Consider the following 14,582-nt stretch of genomic DNA (forward strand, 5'->3'; position numbering starts at 1 on the left):
CCTCAAGTTCTTTCCAAAAAAGTAGGGAACAGTTTCTCATTTTATGAGACCAGTATCATTGTCATACCAAAGCCAGACAGAACTACAGACCAGTGTCCTTCATGAATATAGATGCAAAAATCCTCAACAATATACTAGGAAACCAAATTCAGTCACAAATAAAAAATGATTGTACACCATGACCAACACCATGGAATTTCATCTCAGGAATGCAAGGTTGGTTCAACATGAAAATCAAATGTAATACACCATATTAATAGCATGAAGAGGAAAAAACCATGGTTTATCTCAATAGAAACAGAAAAGTCATTTGACAAAATCCAACACCCTTTCGGGACCTAAACACTCAAACTCAGAGTAGAAGCGAAATTTCTCATCCTGGTAAAGGGCATTCGAAAAGCACACAACATTGTACTTAATGGTGAAAGAACAGAACGCTTTCCCTCTAAGATCAGGAACAAGACAAGGATGTCCAACATTGTACTGGAGGTTCCAGCTAAGGCAATTAAGCAAGAAAAAGAAACAGAGGGCCTCCAGATTGGAAAGAAAGATATAAAACTGTCTCTATTTGGAGATAACATGATCTTATATGTAGAAAACCTCTATAAAGAACCCTCAAAACCCCCCAAACTATTAGTACTAATTAATGAATTAAGCAAGGTTGCAGGATACAAGATCAATACATAAAAATCAGTTGTGTTTCTCTACACTAGCAATTAAAAATCAAAATCAAGGCAATAATTGCATTTACAATAGCATTACAAAGAATGAAATACACAGAAATAAACTTACCCTAAGAAGTGCAAATTGTACACTGAAAGCTATAAAATGTTGCAGAAGAAAAAGGCATCCTGTGTTCATGGAGTCATAGATTTAATATTGTTAAGAGAGCAATACTCTGCAAATTGATCTGTAGGCTCAGTGCAATCCTTATCAAAATTGCAACTTCACTTTGTAGAAATGAAGACTGATCCTAAAATTCATTTGAAAATTCAAAGGGCACAGAATAGACAACACAATCTTTGAAACGAAGAACAAGGTTGAAGGACTCACATTTTTTTATTTTAAATCTTATGACAAAGATACAGTAATCAAGATAGTGTACTGCCATAAGAATAGATATGTAGATCAATGCAATAAAATTCAAATTCTAGAAAGAAACCCATAGGTCTATGGTGAGTTGACTTTTTTTAAGTTAAAGATTTTATTTTTCTAGAGCAGTTTTAACTTCACAGTAAAATTAAGAGGAAGGTACAGATACTTTCCTTACATCCCCTGCTCCACACGCACATCTTCTATTATTAACATTCCCCACCAGAGTGGTGCATTTGTTACAATGGATGAAACTACATTGACATGTCATAATTGCCCAAAGTCCATAGTTTACATTACAGTTCACTTTTGGTGCTGTACATTCTGTGGGTTTGGACAGGTCAATTGATTTTTGACAAAGGTGCCAAGACCATTCAATGGGGAAAGAATAGTCTTGAACAAATGGTGCTGGGACAGCTGAGTGTCCACATGAAAAGAATGAAGTTAGACCCTTTAGATCATATACAAAAATTAATTTAGAATGGAGCGAAGACAAATATGAGCTAAAACTATAAAATCCTTAGAAACAGATGTACATTTTCTTGACCATAGATTAGGCAGTGATTTCTTAGGTATGACATCAAAAGCACATGCATCCAAAGAAAAAAATAAAATTGAAACTTCCATCAAAATTAAACACTTTCGTTTATCAAAGGACACTATCAAGAAAGTGAAAAGGCAACCCACTGAATAGGAGAAAATATTTGCAGATCATAATCTGATAATGATACAATGATAATAGATATATGTATCTAAGATATAAAAGGAACTCTTCTTATAACTTAACAGTAAAGAGACAACCCAATTTAACAGTAGGCAAAGGATTTGAATAGACAGTTTTGTAAAAATGACATGCAAATGAACAATAAGCACACGAAAAGATGTTAAACATCATTAGCCATTAGGGAAATGCAAATCAAAATCACGAAGTACCACTCTACACCCACTATATATATAAATTTTATATCTATATCTTTTATATAATAAAAGAGAGAAAGAAGGGAAGGAAGGAAGAAGAGGGAGGGAGGGAGAGAAAAAGAAAAACAGAAGGAGAGGGAGACTCGTGCATGAATGTTTCCAACAACATTATTTATAATAGCCAAAAAGTGGAAACAACGCAAATGTCCATCAGCGGATGAATGGATAAACAAGGTGTGTTATACCCCTGCAATGAAATATTATTCGGCCATAAAAAATTAAATGCTGGTACTTGCATCATGGATGAGCCTAGAAAACTATGCTAAGTGAAAGAAACTAGATACAGAAGGCCGCATATTGTATTATGTATTGATATGAAATATTGGTGGCATTGGGGTGCTTGAGGGGTTTGGAGTGACAATGTGGGGTTTCTTGATGAGGTGATGGAAATGTTCTGGAATTAGTGGGACTGTGCAACCTTGTGAATATACTAAAACCCACTGAATTTTGCACTTTAAGATGGTGAACTTCATGTTATGTGAATTGTATCTCTATAATAATACTTTAATGTTTTTTAAAAAGTGGATTTATTGTTTCCTTGAAATTTTGCTTGAAATTGCCTGGTATTTTGCTTATGGGAAGACTTTTTTAAATTATTCAGTTTCTTGAACTGTGTAGGGCTATACAAGTTTTTCATCATTTCTTAATGGCAAATTTTGATAAATTACATTTTTCACAGGATTAGTCCATTTTGTCTTCATTTTCAATTTGTTTTGATACAGAGTGTTGTTAATATTATTTTATTATATTTATATCCTGGCTATATATGTATTCATAGTATATATTTGTGTTGTCTATATAGATGTTTTTAGTCATTTTTGCCAGATGTGTCTCCATTATGTTAGTTTTTTTTTTTTTCCTCACTCGGTTTTTTTAAATTATTTTTTTAAATTATTATTTATTTATTTATTTTTGGCTGCGTCAGGTCTTCGTTGCTGCGCGCGGGCTTTCTCCAGTTTCGGCGAGCAGGGGCTACTCTTCTTTGCGGTGCGCGGGCTTCTCACTGCAGTGGCTTCTTTTGCTGAAGAGCACGGGCTCTAGGCATGTGGGTTTCAGTAGTTGTGGCACAGGGGCTTAGTTGCTCCACGGCATGTGGGACCTTCCTGCACCAGGGCTCGAACCCGTGTTCCCTACATTGGCAGGCGGATTCTTAAGCACTGCACCACCAGGGAAGCCCTAGTTTTTTTTTTTTTAAAGCTTTCTCTAATTTTTTTTTACATTTATTTATTTATTTTATGGCTGTGCTGGGTCTTTGTTTCTGTGCGAGGGCTTTCTCTAGTTGCGGCAAGTGGGGGCCACTCTTCATCGCGGTGCATGGGCCTCTCACTATCGCGTCCTCTCTTGTTGCGGAGCAGAGGCTCCAGACGCGCAGTCTCAGTAATTGTGGCTCATGGGCCTAGTTGCTCCGTGGCATGTGGGATCTTCCCAGACCAGGGCTCGAACCCGCGTCCCCTGCATCGGCAGGCAGATTCTCAACCACTGCGCCACCAGGGAAGCCCCCTATGTTAGTATTTTTAAAGAATTAATTCTTGCTTTATTGGCTTTGGCTTCTGCTAGTCTGTTTTTTATCTCATTGATTTATACTCTGATTTATTATTTCGTTATATACTTTTTGGGGGTTTATGTTCTAATATTTTTATAATACATTATATTTTTTACATTTTTGCTTATTTTTAGACTTTTTCCACTGGGTCTTGAACTTTGGTTTTATAATTAATTTCAATAAATGTGGAGTACTTTTATTAGTAAGATATTGTGCTGACTAGTCTACTTTCTATATAATCCTGTACTGATCCACCTTGATTTCTTACTTTTAGGGGACTAAGGGATCCCGCCCCCTCCTCGCAAATCTGGGAATTAGTAGGTACTTGATTAGCTTCTATTAGCTGACTTTTACTCTTTTCCTCCCCAATTTAGCTGTTAATTCTATGGTTTCTATTGGTGTCACCTTTCTATCTTTTGACAGTTTCAAAGAAATCTATTCAAAAAATACCATTGAATTCTTGTGGAAGTTCTGCAGTTTATTATTTAAAAAAAATTTTTTTTAAGGTATTTTTATTTATTTATTATTATTATTATTTTTGGCTGCATTGGGTCTTTGTTGCTGTGCACGGGCTTTCTCTAGTTGTGGTGAGCGGGGGCTACTCTTCGTTGCAGTGTGCAGGCTGCTCATCGCGGTGGCTTCTCTTGTTGCGGAGCATGGGCTCTAGGCACTTGGGCTTCAGTAGTTGTGGTGCATGGGCTCAGTAGTTGTGGCTCACGGGCTCTAGAGCGCAGGCTCAGTAGTTGTGGCACATGGCTTAGTTGCTTCGCAGCATGTAGGATCTTCCCGGGCCAGGGGTTGAATCCGTGTCCCCTGCGTTGGCAGGTGGATTCTTAACCACTGCGCCACCAGGGAAGTCCCCCTGCAGTTTATTTTTGAAGAAATACTTTGAGTCTGTCTTTCTTTGAGTGCACAGTTTGTTGCATCCAGAATTGCGAATGTGGTAACTTGCAGCCTAGAGCAGTATAGCATTGCAGCCAAATCAATCATCTGTCTGTCTTCCAGATGATCTTGCCAAAGGAGCCCCTGTCAGTTCCTGCTTCAGAGTGGCTCTCCAAACAATAGATCAGGTCCTGATTTCCATCAGGGTTGGTGAGGTCTTCAGTATCCCTGTTCAGCACACTCTCATTTTGGGCTGTGTCGATCCCCGGAGGGGTTATGGGCAGGACCAGTGTCCTCGGACCCTCTATACTTAGAGCCACCCAGAAGTCTAGAAAGTACCTCATGGTCAACAATTTTTTCAGGTTGATGGGTGTCACATTTGCAACTCATAATTTTTTTTTTAAGTTGAGACTTGAAAGTTTTTAGATGATTTATACATTAAATTATAACCCACAGGTTAATGATAGGACTTCTTACCTTTTGTCTAAAAGTGCATTTATGTAAATTCAGCTGATTCTTAGAGCTCTGAGGTAGGCAGGGAATGGTAATATCCCGTTCCACTGCCCCCTTTATATGTAAATAATGTAACTGAGACCTAGAGAGGTTAAGTAACACGCTCAAGGTTACCTACCACACTAGACAAAGATTTGGGATTAGAAACCACTTCTAATGAAACTTAGATGACAGCCTTTCTGCAATGACACACCACTTTTTGTGGTTCTTAATATTATATGTGACTTTGAACAGGTTTACCTTAAGCCTTATTCTTTCTGCACCTTAGTTTTATCATCTGTTAAATAATATGTGCCTCACTTTTCTCAGGTGTTTTTATGATTGAACCGTATAATCTGTGTGAAAAAGCATTTCAGGGCACGAAGAACCCAGGAATATAACTTACTGAATAGACTCTACCTGCAAAATTTTGCATGTAATTTAAGGAGATGCATGGACCTTCAGAAATCCATCTATGGATGCTCTAAAACTAAGTCCCTGGGACCCAGATTAAGAGACCTGGTTATTGGAGGAGTCCAAAAATGTCTTTCACATTGTACACTTGCATAAGCATGCAGTTTCCATGGTGATACTCTGAAAGGGGCAGATACTCAATTTTGTTATAGTTGTGTGAGTGAAATGCTGATATTATGTTAGAGAATTTCTCTAGTGAGAAATGCCCACGACTTTCATGTCATTCTCAAATGGGTCTTTGACCTTAAAAAACCGAGAATCACCGGTCTAGATGATTTCTTAAGGTCCCATGCACCATCAAAGACTTTATAAGGGACTTCCCAGGTGGTCCAGAGGTTAAGACTCTGCGCTCCCAATGCAGGGGGCCTGGGTTCGATCCCTGGTCAGGGAATTAGATCCTACATGCATGCTGCAGCTAAGACCTGGCACAGCCAAATAAATAACTAAATAAATATTTTAAAGATAATGATAAAAAAAAGTCTTTATAAATCCAAGGATCCTAACTAGGTGAAGCAATTTCTAGGATTTATGAAGTAGTGGGCTTTTCTTCGGTTCCTTTGTTTTTTAAACAATGAATGAAGTTCTGTTGAGTGCATGTTCCACCGTTGTCCCTTCCCTTGTCCGCTAATGAAAGTTCTCATTTTGTAGAAGCACACTGATATTTTAATTCAGAGACTACCTACTGCGATTGTTCCTTATGCATCTATAATTGGTGTGTTTCAAGAGAGAAGGTTTTTGCCTTGTGGAATAAACTGTACATAGTTAATTTTCAGTCATACCGTTTTCAAATTTTAGGGTAAAAGTGGTTCTTTCTCTTTTTTTAACCTTTATTCAGTATTTTTCCAGCTTAATTGTGATATACTTGACACATGACATTGTGTAAGTTTAAGATGTAGAATGTGTTGATTTGATACATTTATAAATTACAAAATTATTACCAGCCATCATACTATTAGCTGCTGCCTCCCTTGATCCCCATCCCATCACATAGTTACCATTTCTTTTCTTTCTTTCCTTTTTTTTTGTTACTTCCGTCACTGTATATAGAGACAAGCCATTTCTTTTTGGTGGTGAGAACATTTAAGATCTACTCTTTCAGCAACATTCAAGTATATGGTACAGTATTATTAGTTGTAATCACCATGCTATGGATTAGATCCCCACACTTGATAATTTTATCCCTGGGAGGGTGTACTCTTTGAACAGTATCTCCCCGTTTCCTCTACTTCGCAACCCCTGGCAACCACTACTCTATTCTCTGTTCCTCTGAGTTTGTCCTTTTCAGATTCCACCTATAAGTGACATCATACAGTGTTTGTCTTTGTCTGCCTTATTTCACTTAGTACAATGCCGTCAAGTTCCTTCCAGATTGTTGCAAATGACAGGATTTCCTTCTTTCTCACTGCTGAATAATATTCCATTGTATACAGTCAGCCCTTTGTATCCTCAGGTTCTGCATCTGTGGATTCAACCAACTGCAGATCAAAAATATCAGGGAAAAAAATTGCAGAGAGTTCCAAAAACCAAACTTGAATTTGCTGTATACTGGCAACTATTTACATTATATCTATAACTATTTACATAACATTTACATTGTATTAGGTATTATAAGTAATTGAGAGGTGATTTTAAGTATGTGGGAAGAGATGTATGGGATATGTGCAAATACTGCATTTTTTATATAAGGGACTTGAGTATCCATGGATTTTGGTATCTGCAGGGGTGGTCCTGGAACCAACTGTCCTTGGGTACTGAGGATGACTATATATACCACATCTTTATCCGCTTATCCATTGATGGACACTTAGGTTGTTTCCATACCTTGGCTATTGTGAATAATGCTGGCGTAAACATGGGAGTACAGACATCTTTTTGATATCCTGTTCTTATTTCCTTTGGATGTATACTCAGAAGTGGGATTGCTGGATCATACGATAGTTCTGTGTTTAATTTTTTGAGGAAACTCCATACCGTTTTCTATAGTGGCTGCACCGTATTACATTCCCACCAACACTGCACTAGGGTTCCCTTCCTCCACACCCTTGCCAACACTTGTTATCCTGTCTTTTTGATAATAGCATTTCTAACAGGAGTGAGGTAGTATCTCATCGTGGTTTTGATTTGCATTTCCCCGAAGAGTAGCGATATTGAGCATCCTTTCAAGTACCTGTTGCCATTTGTTTGTCTTCTTTGGAAAACTGTCCAATTCCTCAGCTCATTTTTTAATCAGGTTGTTAGTTTTCTTGCTACTCCTTATATATTTTGAATATTGACCCCTTTTCAGTTATATGACTTGCAGATATTTTCTCCCATTCAGTAGATTGCCTTTTCATTTTGTTGATTGTTTCTTTTGCTAAGCAGAAGCTTCTTAGTTTGCTGTAGTCCCGCTTATTTGTTTTTGCTTTTGTCGCTGTGCTTTTGCCATCAAAATGTTTATTTTTTACTGGTCTACCTTTTGGGGGAAAAATCCTATTTGTAACCCATCTCAATGATCTTTTGAATAGTATAAGCAAATACATATGCCAAATCCCAAGTCTTGCTTTAAGAAACATGACAGAACAGCATCTAGGAAATACAAGAACACAGGACTCAAAGTCCAGAACTTTTTTCCATGTCATAATGTAAATAAAAGCCTCCAAAACTCTTTCTCTACCTAACAGAACCCACACGTACACATGCGAGCCTGCGTGCACACACACACCCACAGTAGTTTTTCTGGATACCTCTTAGCACTTCCCTGCGTGGAGGGAGAATGGATAGAAGGCTTTGGCAACGTCGAAGAGGCAGAATCCTAATGGTACTGATCCTTTAGCAATCATGATTTGAGCCACGCACCAGGTAAATCATCTCAATTAACTGAGGTTTTGACCGAAGGCACAGGGAACATAGAATAAATAGTAAAAGAAGAAAATTATAAATATCAACTGTCACCTTGGGAGCAGTTGCAGAAACAAGGACTTTAGTGACAATGCATATTTTCTCATTGCTTTGTAATGTATATATTTTGTATCTTAATCAGTTGTGCCTTTTTTCTTCCTCCCCTTTTCCTCTGTTATTTCATATAGGGCATGTTTTTGTTGAGTAAACTTTTAATCTAGTCTTCAAGTTACAGGATGGCAAAGGCAAGTTGTATTGAACCAGAAGAGGAATGAAGATCAGAGGTGGGTAGTGACTGATAGGGCTTCATCTCTCCCCTCTTAGGAAGAAAGTGAACAGCCTTGGTTGTGGGAGGGATCGATGCATCGTATTAGGCGGAAGCATGAAGTCGCCTGGAGGTCTAAACCTAGCTGGAAAGCTGTGAGTGCCGCCTAGCCAGAGGAGTAGACCGTGCCGGGCACTGCCTGCTGATACTTGGTACTAGACCTGCCTTCTAAACTCTCACTCTGCATTGTAGGAACTGGAAGCCTAGAAACCACACTTCCTTGATTCCCTTGCTAAGAGGGTTTATTTGCAGTCTCCCAGTGAGAGGCACATGTAATATTTGAAAAACAGAAGAGAAACAAAAGCCTTGATTGCTCCTTCAGCATCTGAGGCAGGGCCAGGCTTGCTCAGAGAGCATACGTGAGGTTTTGCAGGAGCTTCCACACTCTACTGATACCTGCTTCAGGGCTGCCGGCAGCTGAGATCATCAGCCGTGGTTTCCTGCAATTCCTGTGACTTCTGGATTTCCTGAATTCACTGGCAGCTTTCCCTGACCTTCCTTTCACCCAACCCTTCCAAGGTTTTGGAAGCACCTGTGTTAAATCCTTTCCTGTATGCTTTCTGTTACCTCGAGTGCTTTCTGTTTTCCTGACTGAATGCTGACTTCAGGGAACAAGTGGTTCTTAAGCCTGAGAAGAGGTGCCCGATCTCTTTCGTGAAAGAAATGCAAGTTAAAACTACAAGTTGACCCTTTTCACTTACCAGATGGGTTAAGAGTTGAAGACTGGTAACACTATGTTGATGTGAGGGAAACGGGGACTCACGCTGCTGTGAAAAGTAGAAATTGATATTGATCTATGAAATTGACATTGATCTCTACGAGGGGTGTTTTGGTAGCATCTATCAGGTTTATTCATACATTTGTGAAATTACATGTTCGAAATATACTCATTATAGCAGTGTTTTGAATATTAAAAAGTCTGAAATGTGAGTGTCCTTCCAAGAAGGACAAATTAAATCAACTATGGTGCAGCCATAAAATTAGGTGCTGTAAAGCCATTAAAAAGAATGAGACAGGGCTTCCCTGGTGGCGCAGTGGTTGAGAATCTGCCTGCTAATGCAGGGCACACGGGTTCGAGCCCTGGTCTGGGAAGATCCCACATGCCGCGGAGCGGCTGGGCCCGTGGGCCACGATTGCTGAGCCTGCGCGTCTGGAGCCTGTGCTCCGCAACGGGAGAGGCCGCGATGGTGAGAGGCCCGCGCACCGCGATGAGGAGTGGCCCCCGCTTGCCACAACTGGAGAAAGCCCTCGCACAGAAATGAAGACCCAACACAGCCATAAATAAATAAATAAAAATAATTTAAAAAAAAAAAAAAAAAAAAAAAAGGAATGAGACAGCTCTGCATGTCCTGTTATGGAAAGATATCCATGTTATTTTAACTGAAAATAGCAAAATGTAGATATGCCACTACTGTGGAAAAGGTTAAAATAATATGTCCGTATGCTTTGTTAATGCGCAGACTATTTCTAGAAAAATACACACAAAATGACAAGAGTGCTTCCTGGTGCCCTCCTTCCGCTCGTGAATCAGTGAGCAAGGGTACAAAATAGGTGGCACATTTGTAGGCTTTCTGTGCTGTAAAGCAGGGGTCCTCAACCCCCGGGCCGTGGACCGGTACCACGGCCTGTTAGGAACTGGGCCCCACGGCAGGAGGCGGGCAGCAGGTGAGCGAGCCAGCGAAGCTTCATCCGGCGCTCCCCATCGCTCCCCATCTCTTGCATTACCGCCTGATCCATCCCCCCGACCGCCCCCGTCTGTGGAAAAATCGTCTCCCACGAAACCAGTCCCTGGTACCAAAAAGGTTGGGGACCGCTGATAAAGAGCTCGAAACCAAGGATAATATTGGTATTATTACTGGGGTTTTTTGTTTGTTTTTTACAAGGTCTGTTTCGTCTACTTTTTGGCTCTTTTTTTCTCCAGATATCTGTACTCTATTTCCCTCATCACTTTTAAGTTTGTGCTAATAGGCTACCTTCCAAATGAGGCCTGCCTTGATTTAATTTAAATCTCCATTTGCCACTTATTCCCAACACACTTTCAGAGAGTGGCATCTATAGAGAATATACTATGAATGGTCTCCCTGACGCTATGGAAAGTACCACTCCCTGCTTACATTAGTAACATGGAACGAACTCAAGTATTATGCTTGCTAGTTGTCTCCCATAACTAATGCGTAAGCTCTCCAGGGGGAGGAATGTCTGTATTCCCTGGTGTATCCCGACACATTGACCAACCCATGGCACATAATGGGTGCGGAGTGAATACTTGTGGAACGAGTAGACAGGTGGATGGTTTTCAGTTCTTTGATGTTACACATAACATGGTAGTGAGTGCCTGTGATGATTAACTTCACGTGTCAAGCTGACCGGCCCACGGAATGCCCTGGCATTTGATCAAACATTATTCTGGGTATGTCTGGTGAGGGTGTTTTTCGATGAAATTCACATTTGAATTGGTAGACTGGGTAGAGCAAATGGCCCTCCCTAATGTGGGTGGACCTCATCCAATCGACTGAGGATGTGAATAGAACAAAAAAGACTGAGTTGGGGGGAATTTCTCCTGCCTGACTGCTTAAGACATTGGTCTTGTCTGGCCTTTGGACTCAGACCAAAACATCAGCTTTGATTGGTTATTGAGCCTGCTGGATTTTGAATTAGAACTTACACCATTGTAAGTTGGTGTAATTGGCTCTCCTGGGCCTTTCAGCTTGCCAACTGCAGTTCTGGGACGTGTCAGTCTCCATAACTGCATGAGCCAATTCCTTATCTCTCTGTCTCTCTCTGTCTCTCTCTGTGTGTATATATATATATATATATATATATATATATATATATATATATATATACACACACACATACATATTATGTGTATGTGTGTGTATCTGTATCTTTCTATAGATAGCTAGTTGTAGATACACATGCGTGCGCACACGCACACTCACACACGTACGTATACCCTATTGGCTCTGTTTCTCTGTAAAACCCTGACTAATACAATATTCTTAGCTTATCTCCTTGTGAGCATGTGTAAGAATTTATCTAGGTAGATTATATGGGAGTGAAATTGTCTGGTCTTAGAATATAGACTTGTTAAATTTTACTAGCTATTGCCAAAGTGCTGTACCAATCTATATTTCCTTCTGCAACTGTATAAGAGTTTGTGTTTCCACATCATTTTGCCAAACCTAATGACCAACCTAATGGTTTTTAAATGGTGTCTTTTAAAATGATTTTGTCCCTTACTGCTACTAGTTTTACCTATATGAAATTGCATTTTTTGTGTGAGCCAAAAACTATTGAATATTGACAGTTTAATGTGGTCTAATCTAACAGTGACTATCTCTACAATTAAAACTCTTTGCCATTCATATTTCTTCTTTCATAAATTACTTATTCATATAATTTTGACATTTTTCTGTTAGATCATTTCCCGCAAACCCCTCGTGGCCTCTCCCCTAATTTTGTAGTTCTTCTTTATATAAATACCTTCTCCTGATGTGTAGTTGGGAGTGCATTTTCTTTTCTCATGAAGAAATGTGTTATTTTAATGCCATCAAATTTACCAGTCTTGTATGCTTTGTGTTTTTATTGTCTTATTTAAGAATGTCAGCCATACCCTGGGGTCATAAATAGCCTATATTTTTGTCAATAAGGTTTTAGAAATTTGAAAGTTTTGCTTTTTTCCATTAGGTTTGGAATCAATCTGGAAATTTTTTTGGTATTCCAGAATATGGTGTGTAGTATGAAGAAGGTGTCTTATTTTTCAACGTGGATTGAAAACTTTTTCAATCATCAGTTTCTCATAAGAAATATGGGTTTCTTTCTAGGCTCTCTGTTTTCTATCCCACTGGTCTATTTGCCTACCCTTGTACCAATAACATGCTTGTTAATTACTATGAGTTTACAATGAGTTTTGATAAATGAGAGGGCAACTACTCCCATCTCATTTTTCTTCAAAATTTTCTTAATCTTGTATTATTTTTTCTTTCTGTATTTGATAGAATTCTGCATTGTGTTTTAAAGTGAATCTGCTAGTCACTTTATTTTTGCTTGAAATACACCTTTTCATAAGGAGAAAAATATCTTTAGCTCTATTACATTGGTATGGTTGAGTTAATCAGAGCGAGCTATGTGGATTCATAGTGAATTATCATCAAAGTTGGCAGGGGGGCTTCCCTGGTGGCACAGTGGTTGAGAATCTGCCTGCCAATGCAGGGGACACGGGTTCGAGCCCTGGCCTGGGAAGATCCCACATGCCGCGGAGCAGCTGGGCCCGTGAGCCACAACTACTGAGCCTGCGCATCTGGAGCCTGTGCTCCGCAACAAGAGAGGCCACGATTGTGAGAGACCCGCGCACCGCGATGAGGAGTGGCCCCCGCTTGCCGCAACTAGAGAAAGCCCTCACACAGAAACGAAGACCCAACACAGCCAAAAATAAATAAATAAAATTAAAATCAAGAAAAACAAAGACAGCTGCAATTCAACATGCAATGTTAATTCAAACGTGGCAAAGTTCCCAGTCATTTAAAATTAAGGAAAAATAAGATCCAAAAAAAAAAAAAACTCGTTCCCTAGGATTAAAATACATTATAAAAAAAAAAAAAAGTTGGCAGGGAAAAATCAACTGCTCATGACAAAAAAAAGGTTATGAGAATAAGTGATCCATTTTCTACAGCAAACATGGCAACTTTCCTATAACTAGCATATTCCAGTAGCAGAGTTACAAATCAACAGTCCCTGGAACAATTTAAATAAAAATTAATATTACAGGAAAACATGATGACTTTATGATGTCAAGGTACAGAGTAAGTATAGATTTAACTTTTATAATCACAGGCCTGTATTAGCCTTTTCTTTATCTACCTAACAAGATGTCAGGGTTTGGGAACAGACTTCCCAGCTCTCCCCTCCCCCTTCTCCAAGTTCATTATTAGCAATTGCTAAGTATTCCTGGCAGCCTCTGAGTCAAATGAGCCTTGCTATCCAGGGGTAAAACAATGTATTTAGGACTTACACATGTTTCTTTCCTTTATTTTCCTTGTCTTGTGCAGGATAGAACCTCCATGATAGAAGCATAATGCATAAGGATCTTATTTCTGATTAAGTGGGACACTTCTAAAATTTTACGTTTACAGTGATGTTTGTGTAGGTTTTTGATACACTTTTTTTATATATAAATTTATTTATTTTTGGCTGCGTTGTGTCTTCGTTGCTGCACGCGGGCTTTCTCTAGTTGCGGTCAGCGGGAGCTACTCTGTTGCAGTGAGCGGGCTTCTCATTGCGGTGGCTTCTCTTGTTGCAGAGCACGGACTCTAGGTGCGTGGTTCTCAGTGGTTGTGGCACACGGGCTCAGTAGTTGTAGCTCAAGGGCTCTAGAGCGCAGGCTTAGTAGTTGTGGCGCACGGGCTTAGTTGCTCTGCAGCATGTGGGATCTTCCCGGAACAGGGCTCAAACCCTTGTCTCGTGCACTGGTAGGCGGATTCTTAACCACTGCGCCACCAGGGAAGTCCCTGATACACTCTTTAAAGAAGTTCTCTTCTCTTTCTAGTTTGCCAAGACCTTTTTCTTTTTAAAATCATGATTGTGCCAATTCAATCAAATCTTTTTCTTGCATCTGCTAAGAAGATCTTATAGTTTCTGTACTTTAATCTGTTATATGGTAGATTATGTTAATGGATTTCCTAATGTTAAACTATTTGTGTATTCCTGCAGTAATGCAAGGACGTTTTCCTTTCTTTTTAAAAATACACACTTCTGATTTGGTTTTGCTAATATCTTATTTAGGATTTTTGAATCCATGTTTACAAATGAGATTGACCTGTAATTTTTCCTTCTTGTGCCATCCTTCTCTGGTTTTGTTAGCAAGTTTATTCTAGACCTGGTCTGTAGCATGGGAAGCTTTTCTATGATTATTTATAA

The sequence above is a fragment of the Balaenoptera acutorostrata genome, chromosome 16 (genome assembly GCF_949987535.1).
Source record: "Balaenoptera acutorostrata chromosome 16, mBalAcu1.1, whole genome shotgun sequence".
In the NCBI taxonomy this organism is placed as follows: domain Eukaryota; kingdom Metazoa; phylum Chordata; class Mammalia; order Artiodactyla; family Balaenopteridae; genus Balaenoptera; species Balaenoptera acutorostrata.